Source organism: Pan paniscus, chromosome 2, assembly GCF_029289425.2.
Source record: "Pan paniscus chromosome 2, NHGRI_mPanPan1-v2.0_pri, whole genome shotgun sequence".
Lineage (NCBI taxonomy): Eukaryota > Metazoa > Chordata > Mammalia > Primates > Hominidae > Pan > Pan paniscus.
This window is the reverse complement of record NC_085926.1, coordinates 10,593,511-10,621,433: the sequence shown is the minus strand read 5'-3', so window position 1 is coordinate 10,621,433 and position 27,923 is coordinate 10,593,511. Positions and strand designations below refer to the sequence as shown.

Genomic DNA, 27,923 nt, shown 5'->3' with positions numbered 1-27,923 from the left:
ATTCATTCATGCATTCATACTCATTCATTCATGCATTCATACTCATTCATTCATGCATTCATACTCATTCATTCATGCATTCATTCATTCCACCAGGGCTGATGTTTGACTGACAAGCAGGGTCAGGAAAGCCCTGTTGGTTATTTATAGCTAGTGTCCCCCTTGGCACATGACAAAGCCGTGCTGCTTGCTAAATACTTAAAACCTCACCCCTGTGTTCAAAAACATTGATTGAGCACACAGTGACATTTCAGGCGCTGAGATTGTCAACCCCTGGGACACACCAGTGTCCAGGCACAGTCCCTCCTTCAAGAGCGTATGGCCACCACAGGCAGAGACACACCCACCAATGCAACACAGGGATTCTTGTGATGGAGACCCAGACATAGCACCTGTCCTGAGAGCTGGAAGAGGCAGGGGGGCCTCATATCTCGGCCAGAAATAAAGGAAAGACATTTTGGAAAAGTTACTGAGGGGGTGAAATTCCACACCTTAGACTTAATCTCTGAATGACAGAGCAGGAAGGTACCTGAGAGATCTTTGAGGCCACCATTCCCCAAAGTATATTCTAAGGAATGCTAGTTTATTCCAAAAAAGTTTTCAAGGTCAAGTTAATATGGGAAATACTGGGTCAAACCAAACTAAGCTGGTTTCTATGATGCAGGACTTATCAGAGCCTTAGTCATTGCCTTGTGAAATCTACAAGGGGGATGGGAGCTACAGGAAGCTTCTTGAAAGACTAGTGCTCCCCAGAGCTCACTCTGAGTGACCCTAAGCTAGTCCAACCCTTTTTCCACAGACAAGGAAACTCGGGCCCCAAGAGCAGCTGGCATTTGCCTAACATCTCACAGGGAGTAGAGGGTGGAGTTGGAATTAGAACCCAAGGCTTCTCCCTTGGAAGCGGGCTGTTTAGGGCATGTTGTTTGGGCCTTGGGTGCTACTGGCACATGAGAAGAATGAGGTTCACGTGGGCTGAAGCAATCCTGGGAGGCTTCCTGGAGGAGGCAGAACTTGTGGAAATCCTGGGGCTCCTGGAGCCAATGACTCATGACTTTATTGACTGAACAGTGGTATCGTGGAGAACCAGGTACATACTGGAACCTCATTGCCACCCAATTTTCCTAGAGAGAACTTCAGAATGCAGGCAGGCCTTCCGCCCAAGGAGATTAGTCCCTGAACTTTCGAAGGATAAAAGTGCTTGGAGGTGTATTTTCATCTTCAATGAAGCCTCCCTGATTGCCACCCCAAGTTAAAATGACCCCTTACCTCCACCCCTGATTTCTTCCCTTCCATTCTTCCTTTCAAGTTTTGTTTTTGGGCTGTGTGAGATCCTCACTAGTTTATAAACCATTTGAAAGTAGAATGGGTGGTTTATTCTTCCTTGTTTGGTTGTTGATCAAGAACTCAGTCACCAGTTAGGCACGGTGGCTCAGGCCTATATTCCCAGCACTTCAGGAGGCCAAGGTGGGAGTATTGCTTGAGCCAGGAGTTTGAGACCAGCATAGCAAGATTCCATTTCCACAAAAAACATTTTTAAAAAATTAGCTGGGTGTGGTGGTATGTGCCTGTACTCCCAGCTACTCAGGAGGCTGAGGCAGGAGGATCACTTGAGGCCAGGAATTTGAGGTTACAGTGAGCTATGGTTGCACCACTGCACTCCAGCCAGGGCAACAGAGAGAGCCCCTTCCTCAGGGAAAAAAAAAAAAAAAAAAAGAACTGACCAAGGCCAGGCAGAGTGCTCAGTGTTTTCCATACATCCTTTCCTTTTACCTTCACCACAGCCCTCTGCAGGGGTTGTTTCTGCCCCCATTTTATGGAAGAGAAAACTGAACCTCAGGAGGCTGAAGTGACTTGCTCAAGAACATGGGCCAGGAAGCTATGGAGCCGAGATTCAAGCCCAGGCGATGGTTTCCCTTTGCTGACTGACCTGTGAAATTAGGCCCACCTGAGTCCTGGATAATCCCACGGGCATCCTGCTCTTCTGGGGCAGTGGCTCACCTGAGCCCTGATCCTGATTAAAGCCTCTGCAAGGCCCCCAGGCCATGCTCTGAGCTCAGCCCCATCTCAGCTGGTTGACTGTAAGAGGATCCAGGGTGAGAAGTGCGGTCACCTGCAATTTAGAAGGGCAAGAATCATAGATTCCAACAGCTGGGATGGCTTCAGCCTCCCGCATCCACTGCCTGCTCTGCTTGGACTTGCCCCTGGCCTTCTGGGGTCCCAAGCTCAGTTACTCACATATCATTCCAGAACCATCTATGTTAGAAGTCAGGGGATTTTTCCAATTTCACCAATTACTTTCCATCCCAGGCCTTCACCTTTATTTATGGACAGAAGAACCTGGATGCAGAGTTCGTGGCTGCTGTCAACGCAGGTGAAATTTCAACAGTGGTGACACCCAAGAACCATCCTCCTCACAGTCCTGGTTTAGGCCAGGGGCTGGGGTCTCCTTTCTTCCATAATTAAAAATTCACTAGTGAGGACAGATTGCTCATCAATCTTTCATCCCAACAGCCCCCGTGGAGAAGATGGGGGCACCGCTGATAAAGACAGGCCTGGCTGCCCACAGCTCTAGGATGACACTACAGTCTACAGGAGTTCAGGGCCTTGGGTAGGGAGCAGGTGGGCCCAGGGGAGCCTGGTGGGGGGCCCCTGGAGCACGGCTGGAAGGTGCTGGGCTTGACAGGTGGCCAGTTTTCAGCTTTCTGCCTCATATGGGCATCAGGGAGACATCAGGAAGAGGCCCACAGAGAGTCAGCAGACGAATGTGTGGAGCAAAATAGTCAGAGGGTGTCTCAATGACTGTGCAGCTAGTGCTGCTCCAGATAAAGCTTAATGGGGCGCTGCGTGTGAGGGCTTCTGCACAGGGCCAGCCCGGGAGCACAGCCTGGTCAGCGATGCTAGTTGTTCTTATCGTCATGTTGACGTGGTTGTTCTGTGCTGTGAGTGCCATGTAAGTTCTCTGGGACTCAACTTCCTCATCTGTAATGTGGGAGTAATAGCAGTGCCCACCTCATGGAGTTGGAATGAGGAGTAAATGCTCAGGTGTTTCAGATTTTAGCTTTGTGCCTGCTCAAAGGAACCCCTCCAGGTTGGCCTTATTAGTAAGATTGCTATTGTCAAAGGGAGCTAACTCCCCGTCTCCTGACATGGCGGCAGCCTCATGGATCCCAGGCCAGAAGGAAGGGACAGCCTGGTAAGCAAACAAAACACTGGCACTGCCACTCCCTGGCTGTGTGGCCGCTGCAAGCTCCACCCTTCTCCTGACCTCAGTTTCCCCATCTATACAAAGCAGTTGCTGGAGCTGACGATCACTTCTAGCTCCAGGTTCCAAGAAACCCTGCATTTGGCTGCCTCTTGTCGGGCTCGTGTTTTTCCCAGAAAAGATTTGGGGCGGGGAGCTCTGGGGCTCCCAAGCTGGCCCCGTGACTGCTCTGTGTTGGCCTCGTGGCTGTGGGTTCCCTGCAACTCTGCTCCTGGATCTCTGTGAACTCTGGGATGGGCTGTTTTTCTGGGAAGGGGACAGGCTGGCTCAACAGTGGGAGGAATTTGAAGGGTGTGCAGTAGAAGAGAACAGGATGGAGGGAGGGGGAAGGGAGGATCAGGGCCCAGCAAGCTCCAGGTGCTAAGGTGAGGGTAGCAAGCGTGGGGTGCCAGAGGACAGAGCAAAAGCTCAGGCTCAGGCCAGCTGAGCAGCACAGCAGGGCTCAGGAGGGCTCGGCACCAAGTGCCCAGTGTCATCTCATGGTCAGTGAGGTAGAATGGAGCCTTCAGACACTTCTCAGGACCTGGTTAGCCCTGGATTGGGGGCTGAGGGTGTGAACCCTGTGAGTGAGGAGGACACAGGGAGGCAGGGCTACTGTGCCGGATGCCTGCCATTTGCCCCTCAGGATCTGCTCAGCACTGGTATCCTGCCTGCTGTGTGTCCAGGGAGGTGGCTGGTAGGGGCTGCACCAATGGGCTCCCTCTCCCTCTGGCTTCATGTTAGGTTTGGCCAATGAGAAGCTCTGGTGAGATATAGAGTGACCGGGAGAGAAGTTAGAGTATGTGTAGCCTCCCAACTCCCTCCCTCAGGGTCAGGGTACCTTGGGCTGGCTGGATGCTTTGATCACAGGTGACAGCTCCCATCAAGCATCTGCTCTGCACAGCCCTCTCTGGAAGCCACCGCGTCCTCCCATCTCCTTCAGGACTAGGGGTGCGGGAAAGGAATCCCCCCTGCTTTCACTTGTCCCGGGAGCTGCACCGTCCTTCCAGGTTTCCCTACTCCTGCCACACCTTTGTAAAGTTCCTCCCTTAAACCTTCCTCAAATGACAGGGATACCCCCAAGTCCCTGACTGATGCAGTCCCCAGAGCCACAGGCCGGGGATATTGGAAAGGGCCCCAACCCCACACTTTGTCCAGAGCCTGACTTTACCTTCTCACCCTTGATTTCTCTAAGGGACAAGCCCAGCCGTCTTCCTCCAGAGTTCCCAGTTTGTATGTCTGGATCCAGCAAAGAGGGGAGGATGCCCAGCCAAGCCTGGGAGATTTGTCTCCAGGAAGGAGGCGCAACTGAGCTGTGCAGGTCACAGCATCAGACACCAGAGCAGAGGGGAGCCCATCCGGCTGGCACCTGGCCCAGAGATGCAGCCCTCCCCAGCGGAGCCAGAAAGCCTGACTTTGCATGAAATCCTCTGGTTTCTATACTGGGATTGGCTCAAACAGTACGTTTAAAACTGTTTCAGTCAGATCTGAATCCCTGGCCCCCAGTTTGTGACTTGGAAAATACAAGCCCCCTTAACGTGCTTTTCTGCTCTCGTTTTCTCTTAGGGTTCCCTGCACTTAGAGCGTGGACTGTGAACCCCCAAGCAGACGGTGAGTGTGAGAGCCATGAGCCCTGGTTCACCTGGGGGCACCCGTAGAAGCCCACTAGCATCTGTGTACACCCAGAGTTTCTGGCAGCCTTGATTTAGAAATGCCCAGTTTGCAAACCGCCTCTCTGCGAAATCATCCACCCCAACTACCCAACACCCAGCCTCCCTAGCCCACTTCCCAAAACTGAAGCCCTCAGCAGTGGCTTTCAAAAACTCCTTCTATTAGTAGAGGAGGAGTAAAGGCAGAAGCAGGTCTGAAAGCTGCAGTTCGGGCTTATTTCCAGCCGGTGACCGTCTCCCCAGTCCTCGCAGAGCCTACGCATTGCCACTTTACCTTGGTGTGATATTCCACCAAAAGAGAAGTGCGCTTGGCTTACTAAATGTCCTTTTGGGATAAAGAGCAATATTCCTGTGTGGGCTCTGTGGCTGTCATATCTGTTATTTACACGTCAGTATCTTTTAATGCCATCAGATGGTTTTTCAATTACTATCTCCCTGAGGTCAGTCCACTGAGGGGCGTTTTCGGTTTGAAGCCTTGAGAAGGGGAAGCCTGGATGGGGCCTGGGAGCCTGCAGAGGTCCTTGGAGCTCAGTGGCCTTTTGAATTGAGCTGGCTCTGGGGCCACAGTCTTTGGCCCCTGTCTTGGGTTGATGGGGCCACTGTGGGCTAGCCTGAAACCCTCACCATCATGGTGTCCCTGAGAAAACAAGCTTGAGGCTCTGAACCATCTGTTTACAAACAAGTCTTAGGAGACACAGCCACTTTACCCTGGGGGACTATCTGGCAGTTCTCTGGAATGGGCCACAGAGGATCCCCTGCCAGTGGCTCCTGGGTGGCACTTCCCTGACAGCCTTGGGGGTGGGTGTGTGTGGAACTGGCTTCCTTCCTAGGCTGAATTAGCCACTGCTCCAAGGTTTGACAAGAGAGAGCCTGCCCCACCCAACACCCCCTCCCTGCAAACCTGTCACAGTGCCCAAATCACCACCATGCTTGTCACTCCTTGGAAGAGGATGGGGAAGAAACCTTGAAAGCTTCCATCAAAATATCATCTATAGGTTAGCTGTGGTTACTTCTAAGTTTAGAGATTATGGGCAATTTGGGTTTTCTGTGTTTTCTAAGTTTTATGTAATAAGCACATGTTTCTTTCATGGTTTCTTCCCAAGTGCTCTCTGGGGAGGTCTAGAAACCGATGGGCATACATGTGTGTTGTAGTAGTGATCTGACCAGATTGGCCCCAGAAGACAGCAGGCCTCTGGGAGCTGGGGCGTGGGTACCTTTTGGTGGAAAAGCAAAAGGTGATGCTGGGGAGAGACTAAAGAGCTGGCAGGGGTGAAGCATGCTTCCTCCTCCGATTTTGCTGCTGCCGTGAGCTAAAGACCCAAAGCATGATAATTTTCTGAAAATAATGTGGACTTGATCTGTCACTTCTGTTCCACTGCTCATCACCTCGATAGCCTTGTCTCTTCCTCTCCACACTCAGCTCCTCCCAAGGCAGGGCCTTGTCTCCTTGTTCATGCCTGGGGCTCAGTGAGGTGCTAATTTGCGTGGGAACTGGTATTTGCCGTGCCCTACCATGTGCCAGGCACAGTACTAAGGTTCACCTCTTACATAGGTTCATCCTGAGAGCAAGACGCAATGATTATCCCCGTTCTGCAGGCGAGGAGACTGAGGCTCAGAGAAGTGAAGTGACTTGCCCAAAGTCACTTGACCATTAAGACGCAGGACTGGAACCCAGTCCATCTGACTTCAAATACCTTGTTTTGCCACCATATCCCTGCAGAAATAACATTACGTTTGTAAAAGACTGGACAATGGATAAAACAATGTATTCATAATTTCACTTCCCTGCCACGGCATGTTTGGGGTATTTTTGCTCTCCTTCCTGCTTTTATCTATATATGTATTTTCTTAGACACAGTCTCATTAGTGCATCCTTGTCTGGGCTGTTACACAGCTGTGGCTATTCTAGTAGGGTCAACACAGCGATAAGGGTTTGTGTCCCAGATGAGCAAATGGCCAGGTGGGCATGTTGGCCATCACCTGGTGGGGGCCAGGTGGGCCACACCAGCTCGTGCTCCCTTGGGGCACACACCAGCTTTGCGTCTTCCTGGTCCTGCACACTCATGTTGCTGGCAAGATGGGAAGGCAGAACAGGACACCAGGGCTGGATCTGGGAGCCGTCCTGCTGCTGCCCTGCTCAGCAGCTGGTCCCTGTGTGAAGACCAGCACTCTCAGACCCTCTGGAATAACGGCTAAGCCCTTGGTCTTTGGAGACAGGCAAAACTGAATTTTAATCCTGACTGCTTCCTTCTCAAGCTGTGCATGGCCTTGGGCATGTGGGTGACTCTACCCCTTTGTGCCTTCGTTTCTTCACCTGTAAGATGGGTGTCCACTCCACAGAATGCTGAGAAAACAGCGAGGCCACCTCCTTTCCTTCCCTTCCTAAGTAACCAGGCTCTCACCTGAAGGGCAACTTCATTTTAGCCGGGGATGGCTGTCACTTTCTTGTATTGACTATAGGCAGGTAGATTGGGTTTTATTTTGTTTGTTTCTTTTTATTTTATCTAAAATTATAACAGAAACCCTGGGAATCTTTTAATATGTGTGATGAGAAATTGTTATACCCCTGAAAGTGGCATAACCTACTAGAAAGTTTTAAAGGCTTTTAAAAAGTTTCCTCTTTCAAAATATAAGGAACTAGTAATTTCACTTCTAGGACATTTGCCCTGAGGAAATAACCCAAAATGTATACAAAGATTGATCTACAACGATGTGTATCACAGCAGTATTTATATTAGTTAACAATAGGAAACAATGCCAATGGCCAGCAGCAGGGAACTGGGAGTCAGTTGTGGCAATATAGATCACAGAAGGAAGATTCTGGGCAGCCATCAAAACTGTTTGAGATGAATTTTTAATAATGGAGGAGAAAATGTTCACATTTCAGTATTAAGTGAAAAGGCAATTTGCCAAAATTAAACTGTATTTTTTTAAATAGGTAGACAAAAACAGAAGTAAGCAAGAGAGAAAGAAGTGGGGAGAGAGAGAAAGAGAAGATAGAAGAAACAGATACAAAAGTGTGGGAGGATAACAGGTGACTTGTTTTTTTCTTTGTGCTTTTCTGCACTTTCTAAATTTCCCCTAGTGGAATGTTCACTGTTTATATAATCACAAAGAGGAGTTAGAGTTAAGAAAAAATCCTCTGCCCCCACCAGTGAGTGTGTGTGTGTGTGTGTGTGTGTGTGTGTGTGTGTGTGTGTGTGTGCATTTTGCTAGTCAGCTGTATAAGAAAAATGGTTATGTTGGCACTTTTCATTCTAAAGTGCTCTTTTTCTCAAAAACAAATTTTTTTGTTCAAAGCCAAGGTCAATGTCACATAGTCTTCCTTCTGTCCCTGGAGCTGCAGTTCTGAGGGAGCTGGCTTTGAGCCTGTATTCATGTATTCTTGTTAGGGCTGCCATAACAAAGCGCCACAGACTGGAGGGCTTAAACGACAGATTCATTTCTCACAGTTCTAGAGGATAGAAGTTTAAGACCAAGGTGTTGGCAGGGCTGGTTTCCTCTAAGTCCTCTCTCTTTGGCTCCTAGACAGCTGACTTCTCCTATATCCTCACCTTCCGAATATGTCTGTGCTCAAATTTTTTCTTATAAAGACACCAGTCAGATTGAATAAGGGCCTACCCTAACGACTTCATTTTAACTTAATCACATCTTTAAAAACCCTATATCCAAATATAGTCCCATTCTGAAGTGGCAGGTGTTAGGATTTCACCATATGAATTTGGGGGACACAATTCAGGCTGTAACAGGGACAGCTTGTTCCTGGCAACTGAGACCATTTATTTTGCAGAGCACTGAACTTGGAACTGTAGTGGAATCGGGGGAGGGAGGTAAGTGTGGAAGGAAAACTCATGTCTCCATCCTTAATAAATCTCTGGAGAGGTGTGATGCAGACACCTAAGTAGGTGGTGCACTTGGTTACCACCTTACCTTCCCAGCGAGACCCAGAAGCAACAGTACAACCATCCCAGCTGAGCCCATCTATCACAGAGTGGCTGCTCAAGGCCATAGCAAAATAGTTCATCCTGAAAACATTAATTTTACTAAGAAACTCTCATGAAGTGAGAAGAACTGAGTTAGAGATAAATAATTTGATAGTTGAAATGGGCTTCTGGACATTAAAATCTGAATATAAAAAATAATTTTTCTTAGCATCAACTCCAAAGTGATTTTGATTTATAAAATCAGTGGTGGAGAGAAGGACTAGGATGAGCAAGTTGGATGTGGATGGTGATGGTTGCTGAGTTTAGCAGAAACAAAGCTTCACCTCTGTGGACCTTGACACTGGCTTAAAGGTCCTTCTGTCCCTTGTCAGCTGACCTTCTTAGATCACTGTGGGTCAAAACCACTCTGAGGGGCTGGCCGTTGGACTGTTGGAGCTCATTGTAAGGTGAGAGTGTGGCAAAGATACCCTCAAATATCTCTGCAAATGTCTTGCTTCCTGTCTTTGCCTAAATCCAAAACTTGGAGTCATCCTTGACCCTCCCTTCGTTTCTGCTCATGTCTTGACTGTCATTGTCTTCTATCTACTCCTGGGGACATCACAAAATCCAGGTCACCACCATGTCTTGCCTAGACCACTGGGTCAGCCTCCTGGTTGCTCCCGCTCCTACACCTGTCCCTGATCACCCACCCCATGGCAGCAGCCAGACAGGTCCTTTGAAAACACAGATCTGCTCGCATCACTCCCTGACTGTAACCCTCCAGCAGCTTCCTGATGTCCTGAGGCTAAAATCCAAGCTCTCCTGACAATAGTGGTTTAGGGTGCTTCCTGCCTTCACCTCTGGCCTCTGATCCCACCAGCCCCCGGTTCTCTGTGTCCAAGTGATGCTCAGCTTCCATGTCTCCAATGCTTCTCACTCTACTCACAGGGTAGAATCCAGGACCGTGCATGAGATTCTGGAATTAAGGGGACAGTTGATTGAGAAAACAGCCCCATGACATATGACAACTTGGTTTCAGCATTTTTCTCTTATTCTCTTATAGCAAAGTCTCTTCTCTCAGCAGCTTTTCTGGGAGACTGAAAATTGGTCACTATTCCTAGAGGTCTACTTGGACTGACTCTTTATTTCTTGCCTAAATGTCTTGGGACTCCGTGCTGTGGTAGATGTTAGCAAGGGAGTCAACCAAATAAAGTCCTGTGGGCCTGCTTCCATCCTGCCTCTCATAGAACCCTCACAGCCACTCTGGGACATAGGTCAGTGGTATTACCATTATCCCCACTCTACAGACAACAAAACTGAGGCACAGGGAGGGGAGGCCACTTGCCAAAGCTCACCCAACTATGATGCGGGAGAAAAGATTAAAACCCAACTCACGAGACTGCAATTCAATGTATTTTTCTCATTTGTGTTTCTGTGTTTAATCTTGTGATTTTTGAAGGAAATGACCTGGCGCATTGTGCTTTCAGAGCATCTGTTTGTTACCTACTAACAAAGCACTTTTTCTCTTGAGCTCAAGCTGTTGAAACTGTACAGCCCTACAGCGATTCCTGCCACATCTGTGTAAATAAATCCTTATAACAACCAGCTGGAAAGCAAAACGTTCCATGAGGTACCAGATCATTTATATGATACCTCTTCCAGCTGGCCAGTTTTCTTGGTGGCACGTAATTTATTCATTCATTCAGCAAATACATACAAAGCCAAACGCTAGGAATACAGCAGTGAACAAAGTAGACGTGGTTCCTGCTTTCAGGGAGCTGACATTCTCCTAAGGGAGATGGACAATAATCAAATAAACAAATGCATATGTAATATGCCATAAAGGCTGTCAAGGAGAATACAGCTGGGTGAGAGGAGAGAGGGGGAGGGGCTACTTTATATAAGGTGCTCAGGGAAGGCTTCTTGGAGGAGGTGACCTTTCAGGCTGGAATGAGGGAATGAAAACCAAGAACAACATTCCAGGGAAAGGGACAAGCAAAAGCCTGAGGCAGGCTGAAGCTTGGGATGTTTGGGGAACATCAAGGAAGCCAGGAAGGCAAAGGACAGCACAGGGGAGGGAGAAGTGAGAGGTGAGGTCAGAGAGCTAGGTGAGGGGCTGTGCCTTAATTCCAGGGGAGGTGGGGCACTGGAGGGTCTTGAGTGGGCTGGGTGGGGGATACAGGCTCCCCAAGCTGCTGTTTGGAGAGTCTGCTGCAGGGGGCAAGGGCGGAAGCAGGGAGAATGTTACCATTATCCGGGTAAGAGATGATGGCAGCTGGGCCAGGACAGTGGCAGTGGAGGAGAGAAGTAGCTGTGTTCCAAACAGCTGTGACAGTTGAGCTGACCTGACCTAGTCTCACACTGGGGGTGAGATTAGAAGGAAAAAGAAGAATCAAAGGTGATGGGGTGTGTTTTGACACCAATGGTGTTTTATAAGTCATCAAGGGCACTAATCACCCAGAGCTAATGCAGACCCCACAAGTTAAAGGGCATAGTCTGCAATAAGACTGCCCCCACTTAGATGCCAACTACCAGGAGGGTCCCCAAGCTGCCCGCAGTTCTGACCAGCTGGCAACAAACTCAGGGGTTCCCACAACCCCCTCTGGTTTGATAATTCACTAGAATGACTCACCAAACTCAGAGAAGTGCCGCTTTTATGATTACCATTTTGCTATGAAGGATACAAATCAGGACCAGCCACACACAGGGTGAGGTCTGGAAGGGCCCTGAACACAGAGCTCCCACACATTTTTCAGGGCATGAAATCAAGGCACATCACCTCCCAGGAACATCATTGTGTTCATCAACTGGAAACTCCACTGAGCTTTGGTGTCCAGAGTTTTTATTAGAGCCTCATCACATAGACATGATTGATTGAATCATCAGCCATGAGACTGAACTCAATCTTCAGCCCCCTCCCCTCAGTGGAGGCCAGGCTGGCTCAAAGCCCCAACTCTGTAATGGCATGGTTGTTCCTTCTGGTGCCCAGCCCCCATCCTGACTCATCTCATCTCTTAGCATAAACTCTAAGGGGTTCATGAATAACAAAGATACTCCTACCATGTGGGAATTTCCAAGGAGTTAGAGTTTGCCTTCCAGGAACCAGGGACGAAAGCCTGTCAAATTTTTATTATACAACCATATAACCAGTTGGAGGCTGGTGCTATTTACTAAGACTAGCAGAAGACCAGAGAGGGGGCAATAGGTTTGGTACAGGAAAACGGAGGGTAATGGTGTGGATGTGTTAACTTTAAAATGTTCATTAGATATCAAAGTGGAAATGTGGCACAGGCAGTTGGAGTTATGACTCTGCAGCTCAGGGAGATATCAGTATATAGGTCGTATTTAAAGCCATGGGGCTGGATAACTGAGGAAGCCAGCGTCTTTAGGGAGAAAAAAAAGAGCTCACAGCTATGCCTTGAAGTGTCCCACACTTAGTAGTGGGGAGAGGAAGGGCCAGCAAAGCAAATAGAGGAGGAGGGGCCAGAGAGGTAGGAGGAGAACCAAGGGAGTACTCAAGGGTCCCCAGGCAAGTGCTTTGCAAGGAAGGGTGAGCAGCAGTGTCAAATGCTGCTACAGGCCAAGGAAGGGGAGGACCAAGAAATGGCCTCTGGACTTGGCAAGATGAGGGCCACAGTAATCTTGAGCTGAGTGGCTTCTGGAAAGGGGAGGTGACAAAAGCTAATTGAAGAGGACCAAGGTGGGAAGGGTTAGTGAGGAAGCAGAGATAGGGAGCGAAGAGCCCAGAGGGGCTGGGGACCTGGGGAGGGGTTAAAGTGGGAGCTTTCATAGCACACCTGGTGGCCAGAGAGCATATGCAACACCTGCCGTGTGCCCAGTGCTGAGCCAGGAGTTGTAGGTGTCTTCTGGAAGCTCAGAGTGTGGTTGGAGAGGAGAGATGGGAGTCGCCATCCATAGTCTAGAATAGAGAGTGTAAAATGCGATGCTGGCCAGCAGAAATGTAGACAGGAGAAACCATTTCTAACTGGGGATAATCAGGATAGGCGTAACAACCATAGCTATTTCTGTTGAGCATCTTCTGTGTACCTGGGAATATGCTGGGCCCCTGAAATGCATTCTCCTATCTAACACTTATGACACTGGTGGTGTCTCCATTTTACAGGTGAGAAAACTAAGGCTTAGAGAGGTGGAGTCACTGGTCCAACGTTACACTCTTAGGAATTGCCAGAGTTAGAAGTGAATGACGATGGGAAAGGATGTCTATAGGCAAAGTTCGGTAGGGAGAGGAGACGGGCAGAAATGAGGACTCAAACACAAGAGAAGCCTATGTGAGTTTGGGAGATCCTGGGTGAGGACCCAGTCAGAGAAGAAGTGGAACACGTGAGTCGCTCAAAAGAGGGACCCAGTGCCCCCCAAGCACATGTCACTGATGGTGTAGGCTCAGGGAGCTCCTTGACCCCTTGGGCTGCCTTCCTCTGGCCAGGGGAGAGTGCAGATGTCGGTGGACAGGACTGAAGCAAGAGAGAGCTCAAGGGGAGAGGAGTGGAGGCTGGACGACACCGATGTATCCCTGACCTTTGCCAATACTTTCCCACACCCCTCTGCCCAAGCTCTCTGCAGCCACACCCCAATGCCAAACATGCCCAGGCCAGGGAGGTGCCCCTGCTCATAGCCCTCACAGTTCCTTGTCTTTAAACAGGGTCAGAGGGCCTTGCCCACCCCTGCCAGGGAGCGTAATTATGACCTAAAACAACATTTGGGGAGAAAGCACTATGAAGAAATGTCCCCCCAAAACCGGGAGTCACACCCTCATTCAGGAGTGGTGGGAACCACCCGTTCTAACAGGCAGAGGGGTGCAGGCAGACGGTGCCTGCTGAGGGTGGATTTGGAGCTGTTTGATTTGGAAATGTCTCTGATCTATGGAGACACCCCTGCGAGCCCTCAGGTTCTGGTTTCTCATCTGTGAAATGGGTGCATCCTGGTTGAGTCAGGCTGCGGGTTGCCTGCTGAGAGGGACTGTCAGCGAGCCCAGCCGGGCAGGATGCACTGTTATAACTTTGTGTGGTCACCAAGTGAAGCTCTCCAGCCTCTGCTGGGCTTGACATAGTCGCATGGCATGCCAGGGCTGCAGGGCTCTTCCATGCCTCCCAGTTCTCAGAGGGGTAGACCGAGGCCCAGAGAGACCAGCCTAAGGTTCCCTCCAGCATGTGTTGATATTTCCTTCCCAAATATTTATAGCATGAAAGCACAGGAGAGAGACATGAAGGGAGGGGGAAAGGAAAAGAGATGGGGAGAGGGATGAGACCCAGGAAGATATGTGGATTTGGGAGGAGGGAGGCTCACTTTTGCTTGCAAGAAGGAAACTTGAAGATTGAACAAGGCCAAGAACATTCTTAATTTGGAACCTATCATTCCATCACTTTACCTGGAAGTCCATGACCCCACTACTCCATTCACCTCATGCAGTGAATATGTTAGGGGTTTAGTTGCAGATTCTGGGGGTGAGTGGGCTGGGGGGAGGAGAAGCAGCTAGAAGCAGAAAAATGCTTAGTGATGCCGCCTCGAAGGCATGACATCCTGCTGTGCCTGGGCACATGTGTATTTGAAAGGGGCTCAAAAATTGGGGGTGGGGAACTGGGATGGATAGTATCTGTGATCTAGAGGCCAGCCATGAGTGAGCTGCACTTTCTTCCAACCCATTTAGGGTTGGAAGAAAGGCTCATGCCCTTCGGCTTCAAGGAATGTGATCATCAGACCTCCAATGCCAGAGCTTGGAATAGTGGGCCAGATAAAAAAATATTTTTACACACACACACGATATATATTTTTTCCTGTCATATATATATATACATGTATATATATATATGCATATATGTGTATGTGTGTGTGTGTGTGTGTGTATGTGTGCATATGTATATGTGTATGAGAAGCACAAGAAGACAAAAAGAGAAACAGGAAGGAGCAAAGGAACCAGGAATGGTCAGACTGAGTCAGGATTTTTCCAGGGCTGCGATGAGCCCATTGACGGAAATGGAGATGGTGAGGTGACATCAGAAGCCCCATTGTGACCAAGGATGGGAGAGAGGGAGCTGTAGTCCTTGAAGGGTCACTCAGTGCCAGGCCAAACAGCCCACTCCCCCATGAATTGATCAGAGACACTGCAGTGCCCCAGCCCCTTAGGATGACAGTGATGTCCACCTCATCAGCCCTGAGCCATCTAAAGATGCTGAGAGTACCAGTGAGGGCTGCTGCACTTTGTGATTTTGTATGCATTCCCATTAAAACAAAACAAGACCCAAAACCTAGTTGGCAGAGGAGCTGGCTCTTAAAGGGTTAACCCTCAGTTACCTGGACCTCCAGGTAGGCCTCCCCTTGCACACACCTGTCAGAGGATCTCCCGCTGCCCATCCAGTGGCATTTCTATACTGGCAAGTGCTTTATCATCCAACCCCCACCGATGGCCTCTGTTGGCTGACTTTCTTTCATTTTCTTTCTTTTTACACACACTTGGAAAGCTCCCGGCTTCAGCCAGGCGCGCCAAGGAGGCTTGGAGTAGCAGGGCTAATCGATGCCGGGAGGCTCCTTGTGGCTGCCAGAGCCTCAGTCATGGGTGGGGGCGGCTGTGGGCTCTGCAGCAGCGACTCTCTGTGTCTCTGCCCTGCTGCTGGCAGCCAGAGTTCCAGACAGCTCCCTGCCCTCCAGACCCTCAGCCCAGAGTCCCAGAGCCCAGGGCACAGGAGAGGCCTGCTCCTGGGTTACAGCTTGCCTGGTACACACCCAGGAGGGTAAGTGAGGGACGTGGGTGCAGTGGAGCCACAGGGTCCTGAGACAGAGCTGACAGAGCTGTTGGTGCCAGGGCTATGGCTGTTTCGATTGGAGGAGGAAACAGCTCAGAGTCCGTTCCTGCTCATTCCTTGAAGCAGCGGCAGGACTTGGCTCTGCCAAAACTCGAGGTGGCCCGGAATTCCGGGGAAGGAAGGTTGCTGTTGGCTTGCAGTCAAGGCAAGGGGGTTATAGGACTTCCCCAAAGAACCTGAGCTCCTTCCCTCATTTTTTACCAGATGTTTATTGAGGGCCTTGTGCACGCCAGCTCCCTGCTAGGCACCTGGGGATTTAGTAGGACTGAAATAGGCCTCTCCCCAGCAGCGCCCCTAGTCTTGCCAGGAGAATGGTTGCTTAGATAACTGTAGTACCATGTGAGGTGTGATAAGAGAGGGTCTGGCCAGGGGAGGAAGAGGCCAGTGGGGCCTCATGGTGCTGGAGAAGATTTTACAGATGAAGGGACATTTCAACCAGGTCTTGGCAGATGAGTAAGAGTTCTTCAGGGAACAAAGGGCAGCCAAAATCTTATGAGTGCCTGCAAAGAGATTTGAACATACAAAATGTGATCGTATGTGGTGACGGGCTCAGCAGGCCTGAGCAGAGGCTGCAGAGAGCCAGCAGAGGAAACTGACAGGGCCTCATCACCAAAGGCCTCCAAGGCCAGTTGAGGGAGTCCGGACTTGGTCTTACAGACAGGTGAGAGACACTGAAGATTTTAATTTTTTTGTTAAGAGGTAAGGTCTCACTATGTGGCCCAGGCTGGAGTGCAGTGGCACAATCATAGCTCACTGCAGCTTCAAACTCCTGGGCTCAAGTGATCCTCCCACCTCAGCCTCCCCAGTAGCTGGGACTACAGGCACAAGCCACCATGCCCAGTGGCACTGCAGACTTTATAATGGGGGCTTGATGTGGTCAGCTTTGCATCTTAGAGAACTACAGTGTGGATGGAGTGAGGAGGGAGAGAGGGACCTTCCAGAGAAGAAAGCTATGACTTAAAAATCATAGAGGCCAGTGCTTAGACCAAGGCAGTGGAGTCAGGAGGTGGACAGCAGGGGACAGCTCTGCTCTTTTCTGAGTTTGAGTGACAAGGGTCAATCGTGAAGCAAAAGGAAGTGTCAGGGATGATTTCAAAGTGGACAGTGGAGCCTGGGTGGGTGATGCTGCCTTTTGATGAGAGAGGGGACAAGGGGAGAAGGAGCAGGTGGAAGAGAGAGGGAGGGAGGTCATAAGGTCAAATCTGGTCACACTGGGACCTGACTTCGATATAGTATCACCCCCCAGACCCCTGCCCTAGCAAGCTTCATGGTAAACCCTGGTGATGCTGAGTCAATGCCAGATTTATCATCCACACACCCTCCAAATCTACATGTGGTCACTGAACTTGTGATAGCTGCCACACTCAAACAGAAAGATCTCACCCTGCACCTACAGCAGGCTTAGCTTGGCCCTCGCTGCTTGGGGTTGCACCCCCTTTCCATCTAAGTGCAAGTGTGGAAAGTGGGTGCCATGTCCCTAGTGTGGACAGATTTTTCAGGTATTGAATGGCAATGCCACTGAGCAGGTTAGTGGTGCAGAGCCTACACTAGAAATGGATCATTTAGAAAGGTTCTGTGTCCTGGCCAGGGTGCCAGGTGTGCAGGGGTCAGGGATACCTGGGGGATGGCTAATGGGGCACTGCCTTGGCTCACCACTGACCCCTCTCCAGGGAGTCCAGGGACTCTGCCTGGCTTTGGAAAAGACCTTGGCTTAGGAGAAATGGAAATGTCAGGGAGCAATGGTTTCTAAGGTCCAGGGCTGGAGGTCTGGGAGTGCCCAGCTTTGTGGGGGATTCCTGGTTGGAAGTACTGCAACTAAACAACTTCCTTTGCAGCTTCCTCCACTGTTTCAGGCTGTGTTCTGGGCTTTCCACTGCCTGGGCTTATTCAACCCTCACACAAGTGGATCAGAGAGGAGAAGCAACTGGCCAGTGTCACACAGCCAGTACGTGGTCAACCAGCTTCCTGCCGACCGCCAAGCCAGTGCCACATCTTGTCTCTGTGTGAAGTTGGAAAAGATAGAACATTTAAAAACAGTATAAGATTCATACCTGAGTTGCCAAATTAAATGTTTTTAAGACAAAGGTTGATGGGAACAGTCTCTCTCTCTCTCTCTCTTTCTTTCTCTCTCTCTCTCCCCCCTCTTTCTCTCTCTCTGTGTGTGTGTGTGTGTGTTTAGACTCCGTCATTACACTTACGTTTACTGAGCACCTACTATGTGCCAGGCCCTGGGGATACAGCAGTGACTGAGGGAGACTTACGGAGGAATGGATAGGAATATGGGGAAAGGTCTTACACATAAGCAGGTGTGTAAAACACACATACACATGGACACACACATTAGTGCTCCAAACCGTTGTAAAAGTAGACACGTTTACCTGGCACAGACACACAGATACACATCCCCAAAACTCCCCTGCATGCACATGTGTACCTCCGCTGCACACATGTCCACCCACAGGATTCAGACTGACTTCCAGAGTTAACTAAGTAAGGGAACTGGACCTCCAACCCAATATACAAGCCAGGAGGATTGGAAGTCTTGCACTCCTTACTTCACCAAAGACTAGCAAAGGACCTTAATCCTGGCTTTTATCTCCACCCCCCTGGTCAGGGGCTGAGATCTTGGGGTTAGATGGTGCAGACTACAGCTTTGCCCAAGGACTCTGCTAAGAGTCATTGCCACCATCTATTAAACACAAGCCAGGCTCTTGACATGCATTGCCTCCTCTCACATACACTCTGGCCCTGGAGTATATGGGTACAGTACTACCCTCATTTTATAGATGAGAAAACTGAGGCTCAGAGAGCTGGGTTATCTCACCGGGGGTCTCATGCAGATCACAAGCGGCAGAGCCCAGATTGAACACTGAACTCCTCCACTGGAAACAGCAACCCGAGTCCTTAGGTTGTTTTTTTGTTTTTGTTTTTGTTTTTAGAGATTAAAGTCTTGCTCTGCACCCAGGCTGGAGTGCGGTGGCACAATCGTAGCTCGCTGCAGCCTTGAACTTCTGGACTCAAGCAAACCTCCCATCTCAGCCTCCAGAGTAGCTGAGACCACAGGTGCATACCACCACAGCCAACTAATTTAAAAAAAAAAATGTAGAGGGCTGGGCACGGTGGCTCACGCCTGTAATCCCAGCACTTTGGGAGGCTGAGGCAGGCAGATCACTTGAGGTCAGGAGTTCAAGACCAGCCTGGCCAACATGGTGAAACCTCATCTCTACTAAAAATACAAAAATTAGCTAGGCATGGTGGTGCGTGCCTGTAGTCCCAGCTACTCAGGAGGCTGAGGCAGGAGAATCACTTGAACCTGGGAGGCGGAGGTTGCAGTGAGCCGATATTGCACCACTGCACTCCCACCTGGGTGGCAGAGTGAGACTCTGTCTCAAAAAAAAAAAAAAAAACAAAACTGTAAAGATAGGGTCCCAGTGTGTTGGCCAGGCTAGTCTCGAAATGCTGGCCTCAAGCAATCCTCCAGCTCCAGCCTCACAAACTGTTCTTAGGTCTTTATTTCCTGACAAGCTAAGGAGCCCCAGCTCTGGTTCCCAGAACTATTCCCCAGTTTCCCCCCAGCCTGCCCTCTCTGGTCCATGACTTGTCAAGGGGGAAAAAAGAAAGACTTTGAGCCTAACAGAGGCAAGGAGGCTATTGCCCAGGGATGGTGAACAGGCCAGCTTTGGAATCAGACCCTGGGCTCCAGCCTCAGTCTTTCCATATGTAGAATAGAGATGATACTAGCATCCCACATTGAGCTCTGTTGAGCATTAAATGAGAGGGCATATGGAAATGCTTAGCCTGGAGCCCAGCACATAGGCTAGTATTGTTGTCGCTATTTTCTTGTTACTGTCAGCATCTGCCCATCACCCATGAACAATTTCCTGAAGACCCATTTTGTGAAGTAGTTAGTGTGTTATTCCCTAGAGATGTGGAGTGGGCTCATACTCTAGTGGCAGAGATGGAAGTATTAATAAACGAGGATGCTTTGGTGCAATAGATGCTTGGAAGGATGTCTGTACAGTGGGGACACAGAAGGCTGTGGCATATTCTATTAAAAGCAGCAGGAGCACTTTCAATAGACGGGGTAAAAAGGGCATTCCAGGAGGAGGGATCAGCAGGGGCTAAAGCTCAGAACAAGAACAGTTGAATGCACTGGGAAAGCTGTACATGGAGGAGGGGGAGCAGGTTTTAATATCCACAGGCCCCACACCCATGAGCTGTGAAAAAAGTAGGCTGGGTACAAGACAATATGGAGTGGTGGAGACTGTGGCCAACTGGAAAGGGCTTGATGGCTGTAAAGGGAAGTAGGACTCTGCTCCATGCAATTATTAATATGAAGAGAAGCTGGCCTGGTGTTACCTGGTCTTCCAAGTTTTCCAGAGATGTCAGGGACCCAGGTTTTTATGTGGAATCTCTTGACTTCAAAACACTGAGCCAACACTGGGAAAACCAAACAGAATAGAAGGGGGCTGCCAGTTTGCAGTCCTAGTTTAGACCCAACAGTGGGGCAGGTGGTGGTAGGTGATATAAGAAGCTATGGATTCCAGACTCTGTGCAGACAGGCTTGTGTCTGATAGCTGGGGGCCAAGACCTGGCCCACAAGAAGCACCCAATCAATACTTGGTCTGCAGAGGAGTTAGGGAATTTGGACTTCATCCGGAAGGTTAGGGGAGACTGTGAGGTTTGGGGCAGAGAAGTGAAACAATGGGAAGTGTGTTGTATGACTTTAGCCCACCTGCCATGTGGAGGCTGGCTTGGAGAGAAGAGATGGCAGCTAGGGAGGTGGGTGGATGTCTTAACAGGGCTCCAGGCAGAAGGTGATGGTGACCTGGGCCATGGCTGTGGGGTGAGAGGAGAGGAGAGATCCTAGAAGGGTCAAATTTATGCAGAGATTGACTTGGAGAGTGTGAGAGAGGTGAGGCCAAGGTGCCTGCCAGCTCCCTAACCCACCTGGGCAACTCAGTGGTGTTTCTCACCAAGTTGGGGCATCTGGGAGGAGAAAAGTATGGAGGCAGAGGGAGGAGGGGTGATAACTCTAGCTTGGACCATGTTAAGTTTAGATGCCTGTGGGACTCCCAAGGGAAGACCTGCCACCCAGTCAAACATATATCTCTCAGGGGAGGGAGGGCTGAAGACAGAATGATACCTCCACCCTGACTGGGTCTTACCCTCCTCCAGGGACCCAAAAGATCTTCATTTCCTTTGTGGTTGCTCTGTCGTCTGAGAGTTAAGTCGATTTATTGGGCTTAGATTTGGGTTTTTTTCCTGGAAAGACTGAAGGAGAAGGTGGATTGATATGTAATGCCAGAACGAAGATCTGTGAACACCTCAGCTCTGATTCATTTTTCTTAGCCCTACCCCCATGATCTGGGCAGCTGGGGGAGGAGGAACAGAGGGTAGAGAACAGCTGGGTTACCGGGGCCCCACAGTAACCACATCAATAAAATCTCATTTCCAGGACCTAGGTCTGAACTCTGTTATCCTGAACGCTTGCAAGAGGGTTCTTACCTGCACTTGACAGAAGAAAAGGGTTTGCTAAGCAGATTGACGGTTTAACAAGCCCACTTAGGAGAGCAGGCTTTTAGCAGCATCATTTGCATTCCAACAATGAGTGTACAAATTATAAATGACTACTTCTCTATTTTTAAAGCGATTTTAAGACTCCTCATCTGCTGTCAAGAATGTCACTGAACATACCAAGGACACTCACAGCAATGCTGTGATCCTTTTGAAAAGAAACGATTCTATTAGAGAACTGACGTGTATCGAGCATCTGCCAAACACACCAGGCACCGTGCTAGGCATTTTAGAGGCATCGGCTCATTTAGGCCTCTACCCCAGGGGGATGAAGTCATTATTTTCTTACCAAGGAAATGAAGCCAGGCCCAGAGAAGGTGAACTGCTGCTGTAGGCTTGCTCAGCTTAAGAGGGCCGGGGTCACCAGGGCTGGATGCGGGGTCTGAGTTCTTCCTGACACACCTCATCATAGTTTCTCACCAGTTCAGGTTTCTGCCTCTTGGCCAGTGGAAGGATGGCCTTAAATAGGGCTTCACAGCCTTGAGAGAACAGAGGGGATGTGGGAGAAAGTGAAAGAGAGGGTGCTGAGAAGTTAAGAAAAGGAGGCTCAGTTCAGAGAGAAGAGAAATGAAACAGCCCCAAAAGTGGAGGAGGAGGGAGGCTCTGAGGTGTGGTACCAGGTGTGGCCCAGTTCAAAGCCCAGTTTGCCAGGAGCTCACCTTGGGCAAATGCTTTATCCACCTGTGAAGGGTGGAGTTTGGCCTCCATGTCAGTTTCCCTCCAATTTCAGTCATTTGTTTTTATCTGTAAACAACCCACGCGATTACCCATTTAGTCTTGTTTTCATCAGTTCACCATTTTACCTGATTATGTTCTCTTTAAAAGAAACTTTTTAATGCAATTAAGTGGTTTATAATATCGCTTGTCATCAACAGGAGCTAAGCATTAAAATAAATACAAAGAAATAAAAATCATCCTATGATTAAATTCCACCTCGCTGCCGCTGCCTGAGTTCTGCTCTGTGTCTCTCTGTTAGGAGGGAGAAGGTCAGAGGCGTTCAAGGCACATTAACCCTGAGCCAGGTCTTTTCTCCCTGAGACAACCTCCCAAGAATGAAAGGATGCAGGCACCATGTCCTGACTGTGTGGCCTGAAATCCCTTCTCTGAGCATCATGGTCTAAGGACACACTCTGTGGAAAGCGAGGGCCAGCCGTCATCTTAGAAACTTCCACAACGGCAGAGTCTGGGAAAGTCCAGGGATGTGAGCAGCCCGACAAGGAGAAAAAAGGGGGTGAAGAGTGGGTGGGATTCCAGAACAGACCCCCACATTCTGTGACCAAAGGAGTGAGAATTTCTCAGTGCTTTCTCCATTTTGATGAGGGCAGGGAGGGGGCAGAGGCCAGGGCAGGAATTGGGGAGGGGGCTCCGAGGGGGCTTCAACCCAGCACTGCCTCTGGCTGCCAGGAGAGCCGCTGGAGCCTCAGCTCTTCCTCTGCAGGCGCGGGGAGGACATCCTGGGCCTTCTTCACCACTGGGCCTCAGGTTGTCCAGGGTCACGTTCAGGGTTAGGCAGCCTGGATCCCTTTAATCCCATATTAATGAATTATGTGCCCAAGAGCAGGCTTAGCTGGGGGGAAATGAAGACAAATAAGAAAGAGGGTAGGGAGGAGGGCCGTGGCTGGAAGGGACTTGGGGGATGGCTCCTAGTGGGGCTCCCCTCAGCCCTGAACTCCAGGGGCCTCCATTTGGGCCCTGCCCAAGTTCTAAGGTGTGGGTCTCCCCCATAGCTCTTGCTGATGTCAGGTGTGAGCTGCTGTGGGTACATGCAGGCTCCTGGGCGTTCCCCTCCCCGGGGTCCTTCCCTGCCAGGCTCTGGTGAGCCACCAGTCTTAATGAGGAGGTGCCTGGGGGAAGACTGGGAGCCAGATATGTACTAAATGACTGAGACAGACAGAGAATGCTAGGTTGAACAGGTCTTAGAGACCTTCTGACTCACTGTTCCTCCACAATCAGGGGTTCAAATTATGACCTCCATTTATAAATGAGGTAACCGAGGCCCAGCAAGGGGAGACTCTCACAGCCAGCCTGGGGCACAGCCAGGCCAGATCCAAGGCCTCTGACTCAGGCAAGGCCTCCCTCCCCGTGTTATTCCTCCACTCAGGGGGTTGAGGCTGAATAAGCCACAATTGGAGCCTGTCCCAGGGACCAGCCAGTGGCTGCCCCCCTTATTATGGGCCCAGGACTCAGGGTATGACCCAACTGGACTCCTCTGTGCCAATTCTGAGTGTTCCTGGAGTGTCCTGGCTCACCCTGGGCACCAATCATGGCCTCTGGGGACACCTTCTTCTTTTTTGCCTAGAGAGTGGCCACTCTCCTGCCCTTTACCACACTTGGCACACTGTCCCCTCTGTCCTCAGAGATTCTTGAGAGATCTCAGCAGGGCAAGCCCGCAAGGCCGGGCCTGGTGCACAGTAGGCTCACAGACCCACGGGGGTCTCCTGGCTGGCACCCTGTGCTTCCTGGTTTTGTAGGCTCCGAGAATGTCCAGGTATTGGAAGCTGGGGTATTGCTGGGTGGTGAGTCACAACCATACACCCGACCTCTTTCCTGGGGACTTCTTAGTCTTGCCCTGCCCCAAACACTTCATCTGGGCTTTTGCCTGACCGCCATGTGTTTTCTATGGTCAACCCCCTCATTCCAGCTCATCCCCCTCCCCATGCCCTCACTCAGCCCTCTGCAGGGAGGGAAAAGGTTGGTTTTCTGGGAAGAAAGGTGAGTGATCCCCAGGTGCCCTCAGGACAGTTGCAGGCAGGCTCTCAACTGGGCAGAGGGCCCCTGTGCAAGCCAGAGTCAGCACTACCGGGCCAGGGACAGGGAGGGGGCGGCAGATCCCACTGATTAGGAACCAGAGCACCAGCCCCGTCTGGAGTTTGAAACCAGAGGCTTGTGAGTAAATCCACGGCCAATGCCTGTAAGCAGAGCCAGTTCTCGCAGTGAAAGGGCCTTTTGTTTTACCCCATGGTTCCTGGGTGAACTGTGATTCCATTTTAATTAAATATGCAGCTGCTAGGGCTGAGCAAGCTGCCCTCACCCTCAGCTCCAGGCTGGTAGGGGGAGACGACATAGGGTAGATGGAAGTCCGATGTCTGGACTCTGTCCAGCCAGAAAATGGTGAGCAAGGGGCGGGCACAGAGCCTGGGGGCAGGTGACTGGCTGCCAGTCAGCAATGGGTTACTACTCAGTGTGGAGGAATCCACTCTGTAAGGTGCCAGCTCTCCTTGGGCATCCGGTTAACAGCACTTCTGGGGACACACTTGGGAAATGAAACCCCTAGGCCAAGAGAAAGATATTTTCTGATTTTACACAGGCCCAGCAGGGGCTCAGGGCAGAGCTAGTAGAGGGCAGTGCAGGGGTGTGGCCCCCATGGCCCCCCACCAGCCCTAGCCCCTCTGCTCTCCAATACTGTGCTCCTACCACCTGGTGGTTTCTTGCACAGAAATGGTGCACTGTTCAGCAAGGCGGTACAGACGAAACTCTGAATTGAAAGGCCTGTGGGAAAGCCTAGCACAAGCTACCTCTCCCACCTTCCCCTTGGTTCCATGTTATCTCAAATGTCTTCTTCTCAAAGAAGCCCTCCAGAATCCAGGTAATTGCCTTCCACCCCACGTACTACGTTCCTCCTCCATCAAAAATGATCTTGTTTATCCATTTGAATTCTTGCCTGCCGCCCCACCCCTCACCCCCTTATAGAACACGAGCTCCATGAGCACAGGGCTTTATTTTTCTCACACAGTTCTGGCACAGATCACGTAGTCAGTCACAGTTGAATGAATACACTTAGGTAATACGTGGGGGCAAAGACTCCACCTAAAAATGTGACCTAATTTCATGGTGTCAAAATCCACTGTGAACTCCACGATGCTGGAGCTCGTCCAGTTGGGAGAGGTTCCCTGAGCCCCTGTCAGATTCGGTGGCGGGCCCGTGCTGGACAGTGCTGAGGGTACAGAAATGAAGCTGGCGCCATGCCTGCCCTCCAGGGGCTCTCAATCCAGGTGAAAGACATTAAATTAGAGTGCACTGGGAGAACAAGGTGATGTGGGGGCTGGAGGGAGCCCCTGCAGGGAGGGGAAAGCTTCCTAGTGAAGAGGAGGGTCCGGGAGCATGAGCAGGAGTCTACCTGGGACAGAAGAGCCAAAGGCGGAGTGCTCAGGAGGGCGAGGCCAATTCTGGGAACCAATGGCGAGAAGCAGTGGAAACAGGTGAAGCCCAGGGGTGTGGGGTAGGCGGAGACCTGTCAAACCCACACCCAGCCTCCAGACTTTGTTCTGAAGGCCGTGGGTAGCTACTGAAGGTTATTCAGCAGGGCCAGGGAGCTGCCTGAGCTACATGTTTGAGTCTCCTCTACTAGCCTCACAGAGTGTGGACTAAGGCCCCAAGGATTCAGGGCTTGCTTCCGCTCCCCCTGGGAAAATGGAATATGATCCTGGGCACTGGGTCCCTCTCTGAAGCCAATTGTTACTGCAGGCCTGGGCAGAGGGCCGGGGCAGTAACACAGGGCAGGTGGGATCACTTACCTGTTATCAGATATGCTTTTCCCTGAAGGGGATAAAATAAATGTCTTATTAGATCCATGGCTGAGAGAACAGGTGCCACATCTGTGTCCTCTTGGTGTGTGCTCCAGGCCGGGGACTGCATGCAGGTCATCAACCCTGCTCAGTTGTTTCTAGGATTGAGAAGCTACCTTGGAAATGCCCTCGTCTTGGTTAAATGCATTTATGCAGTCAATCAGCAAACACTTATTCCGTGCAGACTCAGGTTTCCGTGTGTTTGCTCACTTCCTTGTTTACTTTGATCTACTCAACCAGAGATCCTCCTAGAGCTTAAGTAGGTGTGGAGAGTGCAGGGATGAAAGCTCAAAGGTAAGAAGCCGTCTAGAGTAAGTTGCGGAGGAAGTTGAGGGTCATTCATTTTAAATCCCTGTAGCCTCAGGGTGGCATTCTCTTTTTCTCAGGAGGGTGCATGGTTGGGAGGGGTAGAAGCCACACTTCTTTGTATTCCCTCCAAATTTTGTCACTTAAGAACACAAAGCTTGTGACATTAGGCTACATGTATAACTTGTGTCATCCCTCTTAATCGTGGTAACAACCAATGAAAGTACTGTAATTACCTCCACTTCACAGGTGAGTAAACTGAGGCACAGTTGACGTTAAGCCATTTGCTCAAGGGCACACAGTTTGGAAGCAGAGAAACTGGAATTTGAACCCAGGGACTCTGGCCCTTACATCCTGTTTTTAATCACTACGGAGTTACCACGTTCTTCACATACCCCTGCAGCAAGCTTCATTTACCTCAAATTATGCTCAGTTCACTTCTTTGTGAGGCCTTTCTGGAATACCTCTCAGAGAATCCTGTCCCTTCCCTAAATTCCCATGAGACTTTTGTGTTCTGAGGGGTCTTTTCCTGTTTGTCTCATCACTTACCTTCCCCTGATATCTGCCTTTGAGCAGAAACTGTGTTGTCCATGTTCCTGCCCCCCAGTAGCCCAATTTGGAGTTTAATCCAGCATCCTGTTCAAATCGGCCCCCGAAATGTGATGTTTACCCAATAGATGATGTCCTCTTCCAATTTAATCCTTGTCATGTCCTTTTGAGGGGTGGTAGCTTGAGGGCCATTTAACAGAGGAGGTGACCAAGGCTCAAAGGCTTCAGGACGATGGCAACAATAAAAAACAAACTGCAGCAGCTGAAATGTATGTAGAGTTTACTTATATGCAATAGATACTATTATTGTTGTTTTCTTTCAGCAAATGGGGAAACTGAGGCACAGAGCTTTGCCGTAAGTTATCAGAGGTCACAGCTAGCAAGAGGTAGAACCGAGATTCAAACCCACTAAGTCTAGCTCCAGACCTGACATTCTGAACCATTTCACTCAGCTGCCACACAGCTGGCTATAGGGGTGAGGGGGCACTTGGCAAATATTTGGGGATGGCTTGATGGCCAGTTACTCGTCCCTCCTTTAGCTCTGCTCGTGGTTTCCTCCTCCTTTCCTTCTTAACCTAGGGGCTCCCCCTAACTTCCCTGCCATGCCTGCAACTCCCTGCAGAAGGGGCCGATAGAAGTCCTGAGACACTGTGCCTGTGTGTGTGCCTGTGCCTGTGTGCCTGTGCCTGTGTGTGTGCCTCTGTGCCTGTGTGTATGTGCCTCTGTGTGTGCCTAGGTGCCTGTGCCTGTGTGTGTGTGTGCCTGTGTGTGTGCCTGTGTGTGTGCCCATGTGCCTGTGTGTATGTGCCTGTGTGTGTGTGCCTGTGTGTATGTGCCTGTGTGTGTGCCTGTGCGCCTGTGTCTGTGTGTGTGTGCCTGTGTGTATGTGCCTGTGTGTGTGCCTGTGCGCCTGTGTCTGTGTGTGTGCCTGTGTGTATGTGCCTCTGTGTGTGTGTGCCTAGGATCCTGTGCCTGTGTGTGTGTGTGCCTGTGCCTGTGTGTGTATGTCTGCGTGCCTGTGCCTGTGTGCGTGCCTGTGTGTGTGCCTGTGTGTATGTGCCTGTGCATGTGTGCGTGCGTGTATGTGTGCCTGTGCCTGTGTGCCTGTGTGTGTGTGTGTGTGTGTGTGTGGCCCTGTGTGTGTGCGCACCTGTGTGTGTCTGTGTGTGCACCTGGGTGTGTGCCTGTGTGCGTGTGTGCCTGTGTGCGTGTGCACCTGCGTGTGCGTGTGCCTATGTGTGTGCACGCGTACTTGCCTGTGGTGTGCCACGTGC

At 50.4% G+C, this 27,923-nt stretch overlaps 1 protein-coding gene across 16 annotated transcripts in view; it reads left to right on the top strand.

Moving 5' to 3' along the window:
• Positions 1-27,923, top strand: part of ATP2B2 (ATPase plasma membrane Ca2+ transporting 2) — a 382,880-nt gene that overhangs the window by 81,960 nt on the left and 272,997 nt on the right. For 11 of the 16 annotated variants that reach the window (XM_034955774.3, XM_034955779.3, XM_034955777.3 and 8 more), the window contains one exon: positions 4,808-4,852. The exons of 2 other annotated variants lie outside the window; for them this stretch is intronic. The gene's annotated coding sequence lies outside the window, so the exon portion shown is untranslated. Of the gene's footprint in view, positions 1-4,807; positions 4,853-7,849; positions 7,946-27,923 lie in introns of all 16 variants that reach the window. 3 more of the 16 variants (XM_034955773.3, XM_063602715.1, XM_055109483.2) reach the window with 1 other exon arrangement.